Source organism: Sitophilus oryzae, unplaced genomic scaffold (genome assembly GCF_002938485.1).
Source record: "Sitophilus oryzae breed Bouriz unplaced genomic scaffold, Soryzae_2.0 scaffold_379_pilon_pilon, whole genome shotgun sequence".
NCBI lineage: Eukaryota > Metazoa > Arthropoda > Insecta > Coleoptera > Curculionidae > Sitophilus > Sitophilus oryzae.
Window position 1 is genome coordinate 1,237,561 of NW_022146950.1, and position 11,550 is coordinate 1,249,110.

Sequence of the window (11,550 nt, forward strand, 5' to 3'; positions counted from 1 at the left end):
GCTGACGTGGGTCAACCAAGCAGCCCGCCTTTTTTTATTGAGCACCCCATTCCATCCAGGGGAAGAAATAATATAATAATCACCTGAGGATTCGTAGAAAACCCTGAGTTAGCAGGGTTTTTTTTTTTTGTTTGCCGAAGAGTTTTTTGTCTGGACCGAAGAAGTTTTTTCGTCTGGACCGAAGAAGTTTTTTCTTCTGTGTTGAAGACTTCTCTCTGAGCCTGTTTTTTTGTTGGAGCAGTTTTTTTCGCCGTATCCATTTTTACTTTTCTTGGAGGAGTTGATAGTCGACGGTTGACAGTTTACAGCCGACGGTGTCTGCCCAAGATAGATTTGATTTAGAAGATTTTCAACTATTTGGTATCGTACACCAATTTTTATTTTTTTTCCCTATCTTACGATTTGAATTTCATTGGTGCGTACGAATACTGAACGTAGATAATTTTTTTTTAACATTATAATTTAATTAGAATAAATTTTCACATACTTAATTCTGTTGATAAAATAATATTTCATTTTTTTTCCTTTAATTTTTTTAAATTTAATATAGCTGACACAGTTTCTTTTTGTCTCTATTTAAAATTTTAAATCTATTCATTTTTTTTATCGATATCTAAATTTTCTTTGAACTGATGAATTCATAATTATTAGTTGATTATTTAGATTTATTTATTTAATAATTATATTATTAATTATTATTAGTGAATTGGTTTAGTATTATTTATTTGATTTATTAATTTGTTGATTACTTGATATATTAGCTGATTTTAGTTGCGCTGATATATACATATATATATTTTATTTTGTAAATCTTACGTGATCACGAAAGGTAACTAGGTATTTACGTACTTTGCTAGCTTATGTATTAGATATATTTTCCTTGATGCAATAATTTTTTTGATTTATTTAATTTACTATTTGCTATTTGGTATTTTCTATTTACTGTTTCCTATATTTTCCTTTTATATTTCAATAGAGGGTACTGAAACTAATCAGTTTGCATTATTTTTTTATTTTTGGTTTCCTTTCAGATCATTCTACATAATTCTAAGATCTGACTTTTTGTTTATTTATTTACTTTTTTTATTTATGTATTGGTGGAACTTGTAAGGCCCTAAATACACCTTTGGGATTGACTTTTTTTTTCCGTCTAAAGTCAGTGGCGCTCTTAACCCGCCCCTACCTCCGAATTTTCTGAGCTAGGGCATAAATTTGTTCGCGACTAGACCCCTGCAAATTCCATTAAATATTTATTTTTCTTTAATCGCTAACTTATCAATATTTTTTTTCTTCTTCGTATTTTTTTTACTTCTTTCTAAATTTTTTTTTCTTTTTTTTTAATTAAAAGAGCCGAGCTAAGGCCAAAACGCGTGACAAGGCATTCTTAATAATATTCATAGTTCTTAATACTATATTATATTAAAACACATATTTTATAACATTTCATAAAACCAGCGGCGTGCGGTGACAATTATAGGCGAGGAAGCGAATCGGTAAAAAAAATATTGTTAAACAAACAATTTTTTTTGACCCGTTCGTTATGCAGTTTGCTACTAATTTTTAATTGATTATCCAAACTATGTTCAATTCAAATTGTTCCAAAAGTTTTTTCTTTTATAGTAGCAGTTAAATGTCCTTTACTATTGACATGCCTTTTTACACTTTTGTGAAAATTATTTAAATCTGTAATCCCGGCTACGTTTCAGTTAGTCTTCTCAATTATATTAAAAAGTAAACAGGGCTAACAAAATAATTTGGATAATTTATTGCAGCCGGTTAATATAGCCACTCATATTTGTCATAAAACCCAACATGAAAATGTCTAGTGCATTTTTTTACCAACTTCTCTACTCTGGTCTCTAAATTGATAGGAACCGTTGGCCTACCAGACTTAATAATGTCACTTTTTTCTTGGAAGTTCCGACTAGAAAATCGCTTTTTTAATAACACACATACAACACAAACACAGTCTAAATTATTGTCCACACTAACAGAAGCAGAACATTGTCCTTCTTGACCCTCCATTACAAACGAAACAGTAAACACTAAGTTAAATCCGAAAAAAATACAATATTACCTATAAAATCGCAAGCGAACCCGTCCCGATAAATTAAAAGTCGCGGAAGGCGGCCGAAAGATCGCTGCCGTGGCTAGCAACTGTGCACGATTTTCCGGATTAAATTTGTCGTTTGCGTTCGTGGTCAATAACACCTACATGAAGGAGGGATAGGCGACCGGCGGCGATTTCCAGGCGCGCATCCGTGCAGTAAAAGGTTAATTAAATTTACTTCGTTTATGTAAGGTTTCAAATATATAATTTTAACAAATTAAATTAATCTTTTGTTATAAAATAACAGTAGTATTAACGTTTAACTATTTATTTTTTTATCTTTAAAAAGTTTAGGGAAGCGGTGCTTTCCCCAATTCCATGGACCGCACGCCGCTGCATAAAACCGTCATGGGCCAGTCAACTGAGATATACGACCTTGAACGATTTGTTTTTGGGGTAGTAATTTCCTGGGGCGCTAGATGGCGTTTTCTTTTTAAATTTTTCTAGTTGCCTAACAATTGCGTACAAAATTGTTTTTATAGTTGCCTAAATAGGCCTATTAATTATGTTCTGTCATTGTTCTGTATGTCAAATCAGTTTTCCGTTTCCGGCTTCCTCCTTCCTCTTCACTTGTGTTTTGCAATTGAACGGAGATGTGCGTTTCGCTGTTTTCTGGTTGTTTGGCTGTGTTTTTTTGCAATCTTCATTTTACAATCGTGATTTTGTATTTTTGAATTTTTTTGAACTTTGTTTTGTGTTTGATTTTTAAGATCTTTATTAAAGGTAAGGTTCAAGTTAAAGGTCTTTGATTTATCTAACAATTTTATTTAATAACCCGAGAAAGTGAGGTGAGGTAACCTAACCAAGTCCAAATATTCGTGAATTTTATTTTTTAACAATGTAATATTTACAACGCCATATTTACAAAAAAATTGATCAACTCCATATTTTTGTACATAAACCAATGTGATATTACACAACTGTTCAAGTCCATATGTAAAAAATACACGTAAATAAAACATTGTTTCTAATGGACGTCGCTTTCTCTTGTATTCCAACGATATTTGTTATGTGTTCTTAAATCTGGTACTATAATAAATATTATACTTTTTAATCTGTTGTTTTATTTGTTTGTAAAATGTTTCATGGTATAATTTTCTGTAAATTAAAATAAATTATTTATTGTAGGTTTTTATGCACATAAATTGATATAAGCAAACCATTTAACACTTTACAATAGCTTAACCTTTGTTTAATCTTTTATATATAAATCCTCATTTTTTACCATTTGACTTGTTTGCCAACTTGGGACCAGTCAGATGACTACACATTATTTTGTAGAAATCTGAGTGGCTCTAACTGGTGAATAAGTCAATACGTCTTGCTTAAAACTAAATTGCATCTATTTAAATTTGCCGCCACCTTTGTTACTTTCCTGGGTGGCTAGATGGCGCCACTTCAATATACAGATTACAGATTTCTTTACAAATTTGAAACCGTTTTGAAACTAAAAAATGCATGGGAGTTAGCGTTCTTCTTTAGTGTGTTCTGTGATGTTCATATACCGAGTGCGTCTCAAAAGTGACTCACCTCTATAACTTTTTTATTTTCTCTGGTAAAAAAACGAGATTTGATATGTTACTTTATGACATAAATTAGGATTGATTGACGTGTTCAATTGTTTTTGGCCACTTTCTGTTTCGCCAGAAATAACTAACTTTTGATTTTTAAATGATACCCTCGGTATTTTTTTCTTTATTCGATAGAAAATGACATTCTGAATAGAATGAAATATCATACGTCAACTTTTCACATTTTCGCTTAATACAAAATTGTATTTTAAATTACAATCTAGAGTTTCTGTGTTAAAAATACTAATTTTTAATCAATGAGCCTTGGAAAAATAGACTTGATCATAATATATATATATTTTTTTTCAAATAGATATTTGTGTGCTTGGAGACGTTCTATCTTTTTAAATATTTCTTTAATTTTTGACAATTCCCCAGCCGCGATGATTTTTAGTAATCGTCCTGTAGCCTAACCGGCATTTGCAAAACGAAGAATTATCGCATTTTGCTGGAAATCTTTTTAAATATTTAATGATCAAAAATACAGTGATTACATTGATATGGCGTTGTGTAGATTATACAGTGGAATAATCTCCCCACACTTAAAATAAATATGTATTTCTTTCATATTCTAATTTGAAATAATATATATAACCAATCGGGAATATGATATACCGGGTGCGTCTCAAAAGTGGCTCAACCCTATAACTTTTTTATTTTTTTAGATAAAAAAAACGAGATTTGGTATGTTAGTATATGACATAAATTGGGGTTGATTGACGTATTCAATTGTTTTTGGTCACTTCCTGTTTCACCGGAAATGATTACTACTTTTGATTTTTAAATGGCACTCCGGGTATATTTTTACTTTATTCGATAGAAAATGATATTCTGATAATAGAATGACATATCATATGTCAACTTTTGACATTCTCGCTTAATAAAAAATCGTATTTTAAATTTCAATCTAGAGTGCCATGGCTATGTTAAAAACACTAATTCTTTATCAAGGAGCATTGGAAAAATATATTTGATCGTCTAATGTTTGTACTGTCTTGTCCTGGCCGGTTAAAAAATGTCTAAATCGTATTTTTAATCATATCTCAATTTTTTCAAATGGAACGATGGTGGCTCATTAGCATATTTAGAAAAAGCATTTTTTTACGAATAAATTTATACCACACACTTGGTATTTCAAATCAAATTTTCGTTAGGAACCGCAAGTTATAATTTCAAATAAACCATATGCGAAAATGTCAAAAGTTGACATATGATATGTCATTGTATTCAGAGTGTTATTTTCTATCGAATAAAGTAAAAAAAATCATTTCCGGTGAAACAGGAAGTGACCGAAAACAATTGATACGTCAATCAATCCCAATTTATGTCATATACTAACATACCAATTCGTGGTACGAAAATTGTTTTTTATGACGATAAAGATATTTTTAGAGGCCATAAGTGGGCGTGCTATGTGCGCAAACTAGTAACCTAACTAGTGCGCGACTCCGAAAATTGGAACCACGAAAAACAATGCTTTTGACGATAAGTTTATAATCTGTATAATCTATGGTAGTATTAAAATAATAACTTTATCGAAAGGCGATGCCAAATTTTATTTACTGACCCATACAGCACACTTCGTCCCAGGGACGTACATTTTATGTCCATTTTACGTCGGTACGTCCCGGGACCAATTAGGGACGTACTATGTACGTACAAAAGTGTACGTACATAGTACGTACCCCATGTATATACTATTTACGTACATTGTAGGACTTCACTACGGACATACATGCGAGTACGTACTACGGACGTACATGCAAGTACGTACTACGGACGTACATGCGAGTACGTACTACGGACGCACATGCGAGTACGTACTACGGACGTACATGCGAGTACGTACTACGTACGTATCTTGAAAATTTTTGACAACGCATTACAAAATGTTATTTAATTTTAATATCATGACTGGATTATTTTGGTCAGATATACCCAATAATAATGAATGGACTGGATCAGTGGATCTTTTCTAGGCTAACGTTAATTCAAGTCACTCTAACCTACCTCTACTTCTTTTATTAATAAATCTAACCCGACCGCTATAAAAAATGATTTCCTAAATTATCCAATGACCATAATGCATGACAGCCTTTGAAGAAATCTGATGGGTTAAAAATGCAATATATTATGCAATCAAGCCTAACAGGAAAATTATGCAGTCCTATGTTTAAATTTCCCGCTAAGTTAAGGTTGTCGCCCACTAGAACGCGGCGCGGCGCGTCGCTGGGAAGAGATTATTTTCCGGCTGCGAAGGGACTGCGCCCACTATAGCGCGCTTTTGAAACGCGGCAACGCTATTTAGTTATAGTCGAAGTGTTTTTTACTTACTGTAGTTTAGTTTTTAAAGCAATGAGTTCAAGTACGGACGAAAGCGTATTTTTTGTGCTCTTTTAACAGAGGAAGAGGAAGAGGGGGTGAAGAAAAGTTTGGACTCATACGATTAACAAAAAAAGAAAGAAGTTTGGAGAATTTTACCATCTTTATCCAGATTTAATAAAAGACAAAATCATTTTTTTCAGTATTACAAAATATAAAGGAAACATTTTACGCACTCCTCAATTGAGGGTTTTAGAAGAAAAAACACCGGGTATATCTACTCATCATATTTTTTCAGAAGAGACAAATTACTAATATTTTTGATAATTCTTATTTATTCTGATGTGTATATTAGTTATGTGGTCAAAAAAACCCTGATCTTTTTTATATATTTAGGTAATTAGAATTTAAAAATTGGAGATTGTCACTTTTGTTAAAAAGTGGAGATTGCCAGTTTTGCCTCTACACCCCTCAATTATATTAAATCTTTGATAGAAAGGCATTTCGTCCATCTGTCTCTAGTGAGGGAAGACTAAAAAAAATATCATATTCCTTTATGAAAATCGATTTGCCTAATTTACCTTTAAAAATACAATTCTGCCATTGATACATATCACTAGTTCCTAGTCAAAAAGCCAACTGAAAAGACTCGAATGCAAAATTATTTCCTTTGTGAGTACGCACACTGCAACGCGCCGAAACGCGGGAGACGGAAAAAAGTTGCTAAAGTCTTCCGACTTCTTGACGGAAATACCGCGGCGCGCTTCTGCGCTGCGCGCTCTAATGTGCGTTGGTCCATTTAAATACATGGCAAGCAGACAAAAGAAATTTCCACATGGCGCCGCGCCGCGTCGCGCTGCGGTCTAGTGGGCGACAACCTTAAAGGTTGTCGCAACTTTTTTCCGTCTCCCGCGTTTTGGCGCGTTGCAGTGTGCGTACTCACCAGTAGCGTGTCGTGGATAAAAGGGCGGAGGGGGCGAAGACCTTAAGGGGCGCAATGATCAATAAAGGATCAAATAAATTACAAACTTTTTTTAAATAATAAGACTACATGAAAACTTTTATTTTTTTTAATTATAAATTTGTTTATTAAAAAAGTTAGTATACAAAACAGTTATTTCAGAGATACAAGCGTCTTGTTTTAACCGATTTAAAAGAATCAATTATTTCGTCTATATTTAGATCCAGGGCTGTGTCTGCTTCAATACTGAGAAGTGATAAATAATCCTCTGGTAATTATTAATTCTTCCTAATCTACTGAAAGATCCTTCTGCACCAGCACTGTTGGTGGCTATAGTGTAAAAAATCTTCAGTAATGCACATCTTTATGTAGATAGGATATGACTCTAGGACATTGGAAATTAAAAATGATAAATATTCGTCAGGTGCAAATTTATTGTCATTGCATTAATTTCTTCTAATAAACTGCAAAAATGTTTATATTCATCAACTAAAGAATAATCCATAACAATCCATAAGACATTTTAAATTGTCATCATTGGCGTCCATATCCATCCATATTGGTCTATATCCAATAAACAATTAAATTTTTGGCACATATTAAGGAAGTCTTCAAAATGATTCTCTAGAATACCAGTTGAAATGTCTAAAGTACCATAAAACACTGATATCTTCAAATTATCTTCAGAATTTTGATGTAGGTAATCATTCTGGATTTCATCATGAATTTTTTTATTCTTTGTCTTTTTTGGAAAATGATGTTGACGTATTGCATTTATTTGCCAAAATAGTAGCCTGTTTTTAAAAATTTTCACAATATTTTTCACTTCTTAATGATTTGAGGTCTATAGTTACTGCAGTACTCATATGAGCAGCTGTACATAAGTTGATATTAACCTTTTGCAAGTGCGATTGGACAATATATTAATTTAATTCAGCACTTCATTATAATCGATTATATTTTGGTCGGTGATTCCCCGAATTTATTTCTATCACGACGGCTTTCCTCTTCTTCTTTGGCGGCGCCGCGCCGGTGCAACGTTATGTCTAGCCATTGTATTTTTATTTATAGACAATGGTCTAGCGGTAGCGTAGTTTCAAGTTTCAAACCCATATGGAAACTTTCGTACGTAGTATAAACGCCTACTTCATTAGAGATTTAAATTATTAAATATAAGAATGTTTGCTTCTATTTAAGTTAAGTTAAAAAACAAAAATAAAATGTGAGAAATATATACGTCATTTTTTTATCTTGAAGAGCTCAGGGCACGGAAAAGCGCATAGGGGCGGAGGGGGCGTTCGCCCCCCCTGGCCCCCTATACGACACGCCACTGGTACTCACAAGGGAAATAATTTTGCATTCGAGTCTTTTCAGTTGGCTTTTTGACTAGGAACTAGTGATACGTATCAATGGTAGAATTGTATTTTTAAAGGTAAATTAGGCAAATCGATTTTCATAAAGGAATATGATATTTTTTTAAGTCTTCCCTCACTAGAGACAGATGGACGAAATGCCGTTCTATCAAAGATTTAATATAATTGAGGGGTGTAGAGGCAAAACCGGCAATCTCCACTTTTTAAAAAAAGTGACAATCTCCAATTTTTAAATTCTAATTACCTAAATATATAAAAAAGATCAGGGTTTTTTCACCACATAACTAATATACACATCAGAATAAATAAGAATTATCAAAAGTATTAGTAATATGTCTCTTCTGAAAAAATATGATGAGTAGAGATACTCGGTGTTTTGCTTCTAAAACCCTCAATTGAGGGGTGCGTAAAATGTTTCCTTTATATTTTGTAATACTGAAAAAAATGATCTTGTCTTTTATTACATCTGGAAAAAGATGGTAAAATTCTCCAAACTTCCTTCTTTTTTTGTTAATCGTATGAGTCCAAACTTTTCCTCACCCCCTCTTCCTCTTCCTCTGTTAGAAGAGCACAAAAAATACGCTTTCGTCCGTACTTGAACTCATTGCTTTAAAAACTAAACTACAGTAAGTAAAAAACACTTCGACTATAACTAAATAGCGTTGCCGCGTTTCAAAAGCGCGCTATAGTGGGCGCAGTTCCTTCGCAGCCGGAAAAAATTCTCTCCCCAGCGCCGCGCCGCGCAGCGGTCTAGTGGGCGACAACCTTTATTCGTTCACATTCGAGTCTTGTCGGAATCGGAAGTCGGGCAGTTTCTAATGGCGTTTTCGATTGGCAGAGCTAGAGCGCACGTGCGCACTCAGTGTAGTTCCATCTTTTATTAATCAACGTAAAAAAGAAAAACAACAATACACTGAGTGCGCACCCATTCCGATCCAGTTTTCGATTGTGTCATGTGTCATGGTGGCCGTAGGTTGTTTTTGGCTTCCGCCTTGTTTTCTTTTGTCGTTGCCTTCGTTGCTCGTTGTTTCAAGGCAAGTTAAAGTGTAATATTATAATGTGACTATTTCACCTAGCACAGTCACAACCTTGAATGATTAAGAATCGGCTCATTCAATTTTTTCAAAACAGAGGCAAGAATTAGATATTTGAATACTTAGTTTTCTTTTTGTATTTTTTAATTAGGAGCAGTTCGAGAATAAAAAAATAAAATATCTATCAACGTTCAATAAAAGACAGAGTGCACTAAGGGTGTAGTTGCCGGACCGAAGCCAGACTCACGGGTGTATCAAGACATAAGGGATGGCCCTGTACCTGAGTTTTTATATTGATAAATATTTTAAGCTGACTTCCATTGAATTATTTCTAATTAAATTCCTAGGTCGTATACGTCGTTGAAAAATGTACGTCCATAGTACGCACATTGTATGTCCATAGTACGTACATTGTACGTACTTTCGATCATTTTACATCCAGTTTTGGTCCGGAACAAAACATAAAATGTACGTACCTGGAATGTACGTACATGCGACGTACATAGTACGTACTTCACCACATCCCAGGGACGTACATAGCGTTGGAAAATGTACGTCCCTAGTACGTACATAGTACGTACCGTGGCTGTATGGGGAGTGCACAGATTAATATATAAAACAATCAAACCGTCATTTAGAGCCACCTGGTGGTCCGGAAGAAACTAATGGAGAGTTTTGGCATAACATAGCGTTTCGTTACTTATTAACGCTAATTAATTATTATTATAGACTTTTTTACGAAATTTTATGTTTTATTAGATCATTAGAAGTGTAACATAGCTCGCATTTTTTTATTTATTATTTTTTCGTCATACTATATTGTTATATTATTATAACATAAGCAAAATCAGAATGGAAAAGATGCATATAACGTCCGCCGGACGTTATCATAACGGCCGGCGGCCGTTAAGTTTCTAAGGTAATCGTAACGTCTGTCACCTGCAACAATGACTATTTATTGTCAGTTGGACTTTTCAAAAATTGGGAAAATAGACCATAGCGAGATGTCGCGACAAATTCCGTTGGAAATACAGGAGGAAGTGGCTGCGGCTACTCAAAATTTACTTCCGACTATAACCAGAGAGAGATATCAGCAGGAATATGACAATTTTTTTGAAGTGGCGGCAGGATAGAAGTATAAACAGCGTAAATGAAGCGGTATTGCTGGCTTATGCTAAAAGAATGTCTGAAATGTATTCTCCTACATCACTGTGGACAAAGATATCCATGCTGAAGCTTGCGTTGAGAGTATATGAAAACATCGACATATCAAGGTAAAAAGCCATTATATTCTTCGATATTTAATCATACTCATCTAAATTATATTTGTTCATAGATTTGGTAAACTGTTCATGTTTCTGAGGCGCAAAAACGAAGGTTATTCACAAAAAAGCCAAAGTTCTGTCGGAGAATGACATAAATAATTTTCTACTGGATGCCGATGATTACACCTGGTTACTCGAAAAATTGTATTGGTGCTTGGTATTCTTGGAGCTTGTAGGCACAGCGAGCTTTGGTCACTCACAGTTGATGATTTCGAAGATTCGGAGAAAAATATTCTTGTCTCATTAAGAAATACTAAAAATAAGAAAGATAGGAAATTTCTTATTCCAAAAACGGGCCTTCCGTTTGATGCCTATGGTTTATACAAAAAATACATCAACCTGCGTCCTCGTAACTTTGACAATCCAAAATTTTTCATTGGTTACAAGAAAGGCAAGTGTGTTAAGCAAATCGTCGGTATACATACCATCGGGAGCGTACCGCAGAAAATTGCAAAATTTTTGAACTTGGAGAATCCAGAACGTTATACAGGGCATTCATTTCGTAGATCATCAGCAACCATGCTCGCCGAAAATGGTGGTGATTTACTATCGCTAAAGGAGCTAGGAGGATGGGAGTCTTCAACAGTGGCAGAAACTTACATAGAAAAATCAGTTTCCAAAAGAATGAAAATAACAAATCAACTTTTTCATGATAGCTCCAAAAATAATGTGTCTTTAGTGGATACAAATATTTGCCATTCTTCAGTAGCATCATCTTCTTCTATAAAATCTGTAAATCCCTGGGAAGGATTACAGATTTCTAAGAACAACAAGTGCACTTTTAATTTCCATGTTCATTATCATGAAAAATGAATTTTAGTATAAGACATTATGTATTTTTATCCTTACTTGTG